The sequence below is a fragment of the Pseudopodoces humilis genome, chromosome 12 (genome assembly GCF_049639895.1).
Source record: "Pseudopodoces humilis isolate 2021_Gansu_Grassland_sample_001 chromosome 12, ASM4963989v1, whole genome shotgun sequence".
Lineage (NCBI taxonomy): Eukaryota > Metazoa > Chordata > Aves > Passeriformes > Paridae > Pseudopodoces > Pseudopodoces humilis.
Window position 1 is genome coordinate 17246086 of NC_142211.1, and position 7462 is coordinate 17253547.

Consider the following 7462-nt stretch of genomic DNA (forward strand, 5'->3'; position numbering starts at 1 on the left):
GCACATGCTCTAAAAAGGCAGACCCAAGGAGTGGCCATGCTAAAAAGTTCCTGGAAAATGTAAACTAGTTAATAAAAAGTTTGAATATGCATAAAGTCTATGAATATGCATCAAGGTGATGCAATAGAAATGGTATATAAAGGGTGTTCCCGAAACACCAGATGTGCTCTTGGCAGAGTGCCAAGCACCCGGCCATTATTCTTTGCTTTATTATTTGTGTCTCTTATTGCCTTTATTAAACCTTTTAAATTTTACCAGGAGAGCGAACCTTGTTTTTCACAAATTATATCCTTGAGCAGGGAAAAAAAGGATCATTGGTTATTCAAGGAGTAAGCGGAAAGGATGAGCGAATGCATTTTATTCAGCTGCTATTAATAGATATGGGGGACAGGTTTGAAATGCATGAATTCCTGTTTGCTCCTAATTGATTGTAATTTACTGGGAAGGGATTTGATGGCTAAAGTGGGAATGCAAATTAGTATTGTAAAAAATGACACAGAGTCCAGCACTGTGATATCTTTGTGTAAAATGTTTGAGAAGGCTTATGCTGAAATAGATCCGGAAGTGTGGGCAGCCCCAGGGAAATACAGAAAACTAGACATAGAACCTCTCCAAATTACTTTGAAGCAACCAGGACAAGTGGCGTCTAAAAAGCAATACCCTCTTCAAGGGAGGGAAAGAAGAGGTTACAGCCTATCATTAAGTCCCTACTAAAGACAGGTCTTTTGAAGCCGTGTATGTTTCCCTATAACACCCCTATCTTGCCGGTTAAGAAACCAGATGGAACATAGACAATGGTGCAGAATTTAAGAATAAAAATTGAATTTGCAAATCAAGGCATCCCACAGTTCCAGATCCCTATACAATCCTGAACCAGATTCTTTCTTCACATCAGTATTATTCCATACTGGATTTGAAGCATGCTTTCTGGGGGTGTCCAATTACAGAGGACAGTAAAAAGTATTTTGCCTTTGAGTGGGAACAGGAGGAAGGAGGGAAAATGGTAAAAGAGCAATTAACATGGACAGTCCTTCCGCAAGGATATAGAGTCACCGGTTTTGTTTGGACAAGCTTTGCAGAAAATATTAAGAGAGTTTACTCCACCTTTGTCTTGGTTCTAGAAGACAGGTGTCTGCTAGGGAGAGCAGGAGCCTCCCTCGGGATGAAAGAATGTAGACCCCCTCCCTCCGAATTATTATAAATTTGAAATCAAGGGGCTTTCAGGCAGAGATCTGGGGATAGGAATAACAGTTCTTTACTAGTATAACCAGGCAAACAAACAAACAATAACTACAGCAATAACAAGAACACAGAACCAGGGACCCCGGGACAGCTCTCTCAGCTGAGATGGGATGGAGGAGAGGTTTTGTTTTTCACAAACCCCTCGGGCAGTCAGTCCCGGTGCTCCTGCAGGGCTCCGAGGAACAGTCGGCTGGAAACAGCAGGGATGAGCTGAGATCCTGGGTCGGTGGCTGAGGTGTATCAGCAGCTCCGCGGCGGTGCCTGGCACTGCCACACGTCCCGGCAGGGCAGGGGGTGCGAGGCCACCAGCCAAGAGGGGAGAAGGAGAAGAAGCAACTGCTCCGTCTGGGTGATGGCGAAAATCCCTTCTCTCCACCGCAGCCGCTCCGCGACCCAGCACACGAACGTCCTTCCCCGAAGCCGGAGAAAAGCCAGCTAAAAACTGTCCCCACCCTCCTTTTCTGCCCCCTTCCCCCCCCGCCCTGGGCCCGGCTACTCTTTGTCCGTTGTCAATCACCCCTAAGTACCGGTAGTTAGGTTGCCCCAGCACATAATGGGTAAAAATTCCCCGGGCAGGCCAGAACGACAAAACAAACAAAAAAAAAAAAAAAAAAAAAAAAAAAAAAAAACACCACCTAACCCTCAACAACCTTCAGGAGTTAGGTTGTTGCAGTATGTGAATGATTTCCTGTTATCAGGAGAACAGGCGGAGATGGTTGAAGAGGCTACTGTAAAGCTGCTTCATTTTCTTGCTAAAAAGGGACTTAGAGTGTCTGAAAAGACGGCACAGTTGGTAGAGAAAAAGGATCAAATATTTGGGACACATTCTGACTGGAGGGTTACAGTGTATTGATCCAGAAAGAATATAAGGGATTTTAGAAGTACCATTACCCCAGACAAAAAAAGGAGTTATGGCAGCTTTTAGGGTTTGTGGGGTACTGCAGAGTATGGACAGAGGACTTTTCTGTTGTGGCCAGACCTTTATATGATTTTTTAACCCAAGACAGTCCTAATGCTGTGGTATGGACACCAGAAGGAGAGCAAAGCTTTAGAAAATTAAAAGACAAATTGGTTAATGTTGTACTATATTGGGAACGGCGAGGGAGTACAACAATTTAAAAGTGGGGAAGGGTTTAACCCAGCATCCTGTTTAAATGGCCCTGAAGCAGGGGGCCAGGAAGAAACCCATGACTGTATTCAGGTGATAGATCTCCAGACCCAGGCGAGGGAAGATTTATGCGATACTCCCTGGCCTGAGGGAGAAAATGTGTTTATTGATGGGTCCTCAAGGGAGGCAGAAGGGAAACTATTTACAGGATACTCTATCATGAATGGAAAGCAATTAAAGGAAGGGGGGAGGTTAACACCCACCTGGTCAGCTCAGACGGCTGAGCTGTATGTGCTTGTGAGAGTCTGTGAATTATACCAGGACAAGCCAGTGAATTTTTTTACTGATTCTAAATATACATATGGGGTGATACATACATTTGGGAAACTATGGGAAGAAAGAGGTTTATTAACCTGCAGAGGAAAGACGTTAGCTCATGAGAACTTAATCTCTCACCTATTGGAGGTGATGAACTTCCCAAAAAGGGTGGCAATAATACACATTAAGGGGCACCAGGCAGGGTGCTCAGAAGAGGAAATAGGAAACCGACTGGCTGATAAAGAAACTTGGAAAGCTGTCTTGTTGCCAGAAATGTCTAAGATACTCCCCTTGCTCCCAGTAACTGCACCGCTGCCATAAAAACTGTCTTTTCCACCAGAGGAACTTGAGATAATTAAAGAGTGGAGCAAAAGAAAGAGGGGATAATTGGTTTACAAGGGATGGTAAACAGTGGATACCAAAAGCACTGGCCTTGCAGTTGTTAAAACAACTTCATGAAGGAAGTCATTGGGGCTCCCGAGGACTGGCAGAAGCCTTCCTCAAAATGTATGCTGCTGTGGGTCTTTTTACTCTGGCAAAGAAAGCTATTGAGGGTTGATTGATTTGTACTAAAACAAATAATGGTACGAAAAATGAGGTTCTCCTTTTTGGCATAATTTTAAAAGTTTAATAAAAAGACAATTAGGAGACAGAAATAAAGCAAATAGTTAAATTAATGAATAAATATGGCCGAGTGCCTTGACATTCATCCAAGAGCACACCTTACTAACTGTTATAAATCTGTATTGTGATATTGGCTTTCGCAAGTATTAAGATGAATATTATATGTTAAATACTTTTTGGCTATGTATGTACTTTTTTTCTTGCTAAGAAGTTTTAAGCTTAAAGGAATCTCCTAAGTACAAGCAAGGAAACCCCAGAGGGCAAAGACAGTGGGGCCCAAGCTGTTATCAGGATAAGAACAATAGAGCCCAAGCTGTTATCAGCAGAAGATACAAAGCCCAGCTGCTCTCAAAGGAAGGATGAGGGGCCCAGACTGTTATCAACACTGACCATTTGCAGAAGAAAGGAAACCAAACTCAAAATAATGCTCATCAACAAGAATAATGATGACCAGCAAAAATAGTGCTGAACAGCAGAAATGGAAATCAAACAGAGCATGTTCTAAATAGGTGGAACCAGGGTGGGGACATGCTAAATACTTCTTGAAAAAGTTTGAATATGCATCAAACCCTCACAGCAGGAGGAGATAAAATGGATGTTCCCGAGATACCAGGTGTGTTCCTGGCAACCCGCCAGGGCACCCGGCCATTTTAACCCTTTGCTTTATTTCCTTTGTCTTCTAATTGTCTTTTTGTTTATATTAAACTTTTTATAATTTATTAAGTGAATCTCGTTTTTAACAAATTTGGGGGCTCGTCCAGGATAAGCACCTCACCTCTAGGACCACTGGAGATCCAGAACAGGGAAACAGGCGCGCCCCTGCTGAGTTCAGCAGACCCCGCTCTGTTTCTCCTAGTGTGGACCAGCGGCTGCAGGTGAAAACCCCTAGGACAAGAAGGAGAGGAATAAAGCAAAGGAAAGGGGAAAAGGCGTCCTAAACCGCAGTATTTAGCTCCATAATTCTTGTGCACGAAGATCCAAAGAAGAAGATGGATTGTAAGTAATCTTTGGGAGAGCGGGAAGCGGGGGTTTCAAGATACCCCCAGGGTTACTGGGACTGGGTCTCAGGGGAGGGGTTAACCCCTCGGGAAAGGGAGCCAAGGGTTTTCCTGGCACAATCCACTGGGAAAACAGAGTAAAATGTGGATTCTCTAAAACTTTGTCAAGTTGAGGATTAAATCCAAGAAATTTGGACTTAAAACAGCCAAATTGAGGAAAAATCCAAGAAACTTGAGATATTTAAGATAATACAGTGCCCATGGGTGGATATTAACAAGTAACTAGGAAGTAAAGTGTGTGATAAAAACAAGGGCATTTTGTTCACTAAGAAAGTAGAATGAAAAATTACTGGTGATGAAATTATATGTACTATGTGTAACCTTGGTTTTTGCTTGTTTAAGGCACGTTAAAACATTGTGGTTTGTGCTTGCTTGTGGTTTATACTTGCTTAAGGCATGTTGCAGAATATCCGGGGGGGGGGGGGGGGCCGACCAGAGCGAGGCGCCTTCACCAGATCGGGACGGGTTTGCGGTCGGAGACCTACCTGAGGGAAACTGTCAGCCTTCATCACCACGACTACCAGGAGGCAGAAGAAGACCCCTAGCAACAGACGACACATGCGGAGAGTACCAACTTAAAGACACATAAAAGGAAGAGAGGGAACTGGTTCGGGGCGGCAGGTGATGGAGCCCTACGGAACAGAGGCTCCCCTGTCGCCCAGCGCTGTTTTTGCCTATACCTTGCTTGCTTGCTCTAATTAATAAATTTTCAATTGACCAAACCGATTTGGGTGCATAAATTTATCACAAAGAGCACCTTATTGTCTTGCTGTGACTGAGTGAAGTTGAATGGAACAGATGTGAGAATGTGTAAATAGGTGAGATTGTTGCGTTAAAGTTTGTTTTCTGGAATTGCGTTGTTAAAGAAGAAAGATTTTCTGTGCTGTGCTGGAGTGAGAGTGAACACGAGTCTTCCATGAGACTGGGTCACACATGGAGTGATTCGCTTCCTCCCTGCGAGCTCCTGTCTTGGAGCCCCGGGGTAGCAAACCGGAGCTGGGACTTGTAGTCCAGGGGCCGCGGGGGTGTTGCGTCAAATCTGTTCTCAGCGGAATGGCGGCTCTGGTCTCAGAGCAGAGTCAAGGTTGTCTTTAGGGGTGATCTTCCCTCCTCACCTTTCCTCCCCCCGGGCAACAAGAGCTGCTTGCGGGGGAGGGATCGCTTTGGTGAGCTGGTATGTGATTCAGCGTTTGAAGTTGTTTGTTTTTTGGTTTTTTTTAGAAGTTTTTTTTGCCCCACTGTGGCGGTGATGAAAGGTTTTTCTGGGAGATAGTGCTCCCAGGGCTACTCCCTGTCTAGCTATTGAGACGGAGTGGCGGGTCAGCCTCATGAATGCAGGAGGACTCCTGGAACTCCAGCCAGCAGTGAATCGGGCCGGACCCTGATAAGATCAGGGCACGGAGGGTGCCCTGAGGGGATGAGTTCAGCTCATCCCTCGAGTAAGGCAAGAGCAGGGGCCATCTCGGTCTTGGTGCCCCTGGATTGCTTGAACTCATTTGGAGCTCTCTCAAGCCGCAGAGCTGTGTTTAGGTTGTTCCGGCGGCTGCAGGCAGGTTGGATTGAACCACAGAAGCTGGTTCGGGTTCCCTGCTCCAGGCACAGGGGGTTCGGAGGAGCTCTCAGTAACTCCTGGAACCTCCTGAAGCTGTGAAGCAGGCCGGGAACATGCCCAATGGTGAGAGAGCTGGGTGAGTCCCTCTGGGACCCAGGTTTTCTATGCCGGGGTCTTATGAGACCTCGGGCACATTAAGTTCTGTGATTCCGGGAGTAAGGACTGGTGTCGGACTGTCTCAGAGAGCTTTTTCTTAGCCAGATGTGTGAGTGAGATATGGAGCAGTACTGGCATACAGTATCAGCTCCAAACCAAGGGAGCTGCAAGCTGCAAGCTCTTGTTTTCCCAGGTTCTGAGAGAATTCCGTGTGTGATTGTGCTGTGGGCTTCTGCAGCAGTAAGCTGTGTCGGTGATTAAAATTTGAGATTTCAGGAAGAGCAGAGAAGTTTGGAGAGGGGCTTGGAAGAATTCCAAGAAATGCATCCTGGGAGAAAGTGGAAAAAAGAAGTAAGCTCTGTTTGTTTTTTCTTGGGTGACTGCAATATTTGTTTTTTAGAGAAACAAACCCATTTCTTAGTATGCCTTCCAATTTCTTTACTTTAGTGAATATCATAAAATTTTGTGGTTGATTTTATTTTTAGAGGCAAGTTACAGTACTTTGCATAGTAGTCACTTCTTGAGGTGAAAACTTATCAATCTGTCAATAAGTGTTAGAGCTGTTAACCCTAATGTTGTTTGTGTCCCGTGCTGATGGGCACAGCCCATGGTTCTTAACAGCAGAACCTGGTGCCAGCCTAAAAGCAAAATCCTGTGGATTGTTGTAAATCTCTTTACTGCTGCTGAAAATTATTTTGTCTCTCTTTTCACAATATGAAATGCTGATCATCTCTCTGATGATTGCTAAAGACTTATTGCGATAGTGTGTTTAGCTGAAGATCATTATCAGAACTGCCATGATTTCTTGTTCTTTTGAATTTGCCAAGAGAGTGCACATGTCTCTAGAAGTGCTTGTGTTGTTTTGTAGCTGTGCTTATTACAGAAGCAGAAGTGGATCCAGTTAAAAAATTAGAATTAGGATTGTTGGTGTTTTGAATTGAGAAGAGAATTGTGGAGACTCTAAACTTCGTCTATTTTAATAAGTACATGTGTTACTATGGATGCTAACTCTGAAGCAGGCAGCATACTGCCTGTGGAAATTGTAGGCCACATAGCTTTCTCAGTCTTGCCTGAGAAAGTGGCCTGGGAAATCATAGGGAGGAATTAAAACAATCCTCAGAGACAGAAAACAGCCTTGCAGGTGCTGTTTGTCTGTTCCTTGTTTTCTGGCAAGAGAAGGTCGAGGGGTGGTGAGCCCCACTGACCAATGATGGTGATGTGTTAGTTTGCTAACCAATAAGAGTTTCTTTTCTGTATTTTTCATGTATCGGTCTATAAAAAAGATCTGAAGCAATAAACTGAGAGAAATTCTCCTGATCGACTCCCTAGAGAGTCTGTGTTGTTTTTCTCGCCGTTCCTAATAGAGCGACATGTTACTTTAGAGATTAATCTTATTTTGTGAAA